Raw genomic sequence first — 2,647 nt, 5'->3', positions numbered from 1 at the left:
GTTATGAATGGAATGTTGGTAGAAATATGGATAGTGATTACTATTTTGATGTCTCAAATGAGAAAGTACGGGAAACTGGAGGAAAGCTCATCCTTGTTATATCATGTAGCCAGGAAGCTGGCTGAATTTTGTCCATGTCCCAAGACTTTGTGGAAGGCAGAAATTAGAGCAATAAACTAGAGTATTTGATGGAAGAACTCTAAGCAGTAAAGTCTTGAAGGTGCTGCATGGCTTCTCTTAACTGCTTATGGAGAAATCTAGAAAGATGGAATTCATGATTTAAAAGAAAGCAGAATATAAAGATTTGGAAAGTTTCATCCTGGCCATATGAAATATTTAGAGCATGGTTAGGAGAGAAAAAAAGGGTGGGGCCAAGCAATTGTTTGATAAGGAGATTAGTATGGATAAAAACCAGGTGCTGTTCATCAAGATAATGGGAGAATGACCCTGAAGGCATTTTGGAGATTTGTGCTGCCATGCCCATCGCAGGCCCCAGGGTACCAGGGCCTTGAGGGCAGAATGGTTAAGAGAGGTACCCAGAGGACCTGTGAGACCTCAGAGCTCGTTGTCCAGGGCTGTGTCAAGTCTGCTCCCTGTATTCCAGGGCAGTGCTCCTTGACCATTTCAGCTGTAGCACAAGCAGTGAAATTTGGCAGTGTCCATGTGGCGCTAACTCTACATGGAGTGTAGGAGCTGTGGAGGCACAGCTACCTCCACCTGGATTTCCACGGATGCCTCAAAAAAACCTCAAAGGTGGGACCACCACCAAGTGTCCTCATGAGAACAATGCCTAGTGGAGCCATGGGGACTCTTGGCAGTGGTCCCACCCTTGAGGTTCTCCAAGGGTATTACAGAACACCCTAACTAGGAGAGTGTCTACTGGAGTCATGGGGGTGAGGTAGTCCCAGAGACCCCAGAACTGCACACTCAGTATGCAACTGCAGCCTGGGAGACCTGCAGGTACTTGACTTTAACTAGGGAGCTGCTGCATGGGCTGAACCCAGAAAAGCCATGGGGCCATCGTCCCCACTCCATATCCAGTGTGTCTGGAAGTCACGACATAAGAGTCAGAGAATGAAAAAGACTATGGCAAAGTCAACAAGGGTTATCAAGGTATTCCACAAAAAACGTTTAGGATTTTATGTCCTGAAAGACCTCCAGAAGCAGAGAGAAGCACACACATTTCCACACTTGGGTTCCTCCTGACTCTCCTAGGTTCCATTAGAGCAGAGTAAGTGCCAGTGTTCTGCCAACCCAGGAACAGGCCCTGCAGGTGCAGTGAGAAGAATCCCAGGAGAAAACTCAGGAATAAAAATGGAGAAAGTGATACTTCAGATTGAAACTACCAGAAACATCCAGAAACGAAGGAGAAAAAAGCAGCCCAGGGACCAGAAAAGGCCTCAGTTCAGTTAATTAAACCATGGAGTGACCAGGAAATCCAGAGTTTCCTGCAAGAATGGGAATTTCTTGAACATGAAGTATACGGGGTATCACATAGTATCAAAAACAATTACCCGGCATCTCAAGCAGAGGGGTATGAAGAAGAGCTGGCAGAAATGTCTCCAGATGCTGATAAGCTTGCAGGACTTATACTTCACTATTCATGAGGCCAACCAGAGGCCAAGGTGCCAACCCTTGCCATGTCCTCATGGAGAAGGCTGCCAGGCCCATCCTCAGACTCTGGCTGAGCAACGGCTGAAAGGAGTACTCAGACACAAGTATCCAGTGAAAGAGTGGGCTAGGGGACTGCTGGCACTAGGGGCCAAAGAGTTAGCAGTGCGGATAAGCTGGAGAAGCTTGTATTTATTCAGTACAGATTTAATGACAAAGGCCTGGAGCCAACACAACCTGTGGATAATTAACATTGTCGTCCTCCCCTTGCAGGGAGCAGTCTTGTGCATGGATGACCAAAGGTTGGTTTCTGGACAGCATGAATAAACTTATCTAGATAAACTTCCCTACATTCCCTTGCACCTACTTCTTGCCCTCTGCCTCAACGTAAGAGAATTAGCTGCCTTCAGCTTTTATTCTCTCCCAAAGCTTTGCAAAACCTCCTGGCCTTTCAAGAAGGTTTGTGTCTTTCCCTATAACTTACAACTTTTCCCACCACCCTGACTGATCTCCTACAGAGGCCCTGCACAGGATTCTGGCATACAGATGGAAGATCAGCATCTTCTCAGGTCCTCCCTGTGCAGATGTGGCTGACCTCACACCTCCCGAGCACCAGCCCAAGGCCTGTGGCATTCCCATAGCCTTTCAGGAGCCAAAGTGGACCCCAATACCTATGATCTATGTGGAAAATCCTCAGGTATCCAGATGGGAGCCCTGGAACATGAACCCACCATGGTCAGTTCCATATGTGTATCCTGCCTTTCAGCAGCCCTGGGCCCCCCACCACAGTGGTCCATCTCTGCTGACTAATCCAGATCTTGAAGACAATTAGAATCTGGATCCTGATTCTATCAGAAAGATTGAAAAATAGCACAATCTGTGTGGGTTAGTACATGACTCCTTCCTCTCCTCACACAGTGCGATGAGAATAAATGTGAAATAAATGAATGACTGTGACCTCAAAAAAAAAAAAAAAGATTTTATGTCCAGTTGATGTTTCGTCCTGTTGAGTTTTAGACTTACTTGGGACCTATTC

At 46.5% G+C, this 2,647-nt stretch overlaps 1 pseudogene; it reads left to right on the top strand.

Annotated features, from left to right (window-relative positions):
• The first annotated feature begins 1,314 nt into the window (after positions 1 to 1,314).
• LOC129034848 (putative uncharacterized protein MSANTD5) lies at positions 1,315 to 2,421 on the top strand (annotated as a pseudogene).
• Positions 2,422 to 2,647: the final 226 nt, after the last annotated feature.

The sequence above is a fragment of the Pongo pygmaeus genome, chromosome 3 (genome assembly GCF_028885625.2).
Source record: "Pongo pygmaeus isolate AG05252 chromosome 3, NHGRI_mPonPyg2-v2.0_pri, whole genome shotgun sequence".
Lineage (NCBI taxonomy): Eukaryota > Metazoa > Chordata > Mammalia > Primates > Hominidae > Pongo > Pongo pygmaeus.
This window is presented reverse-complemented; position numbering and strand designations above follow the sequence as displayed.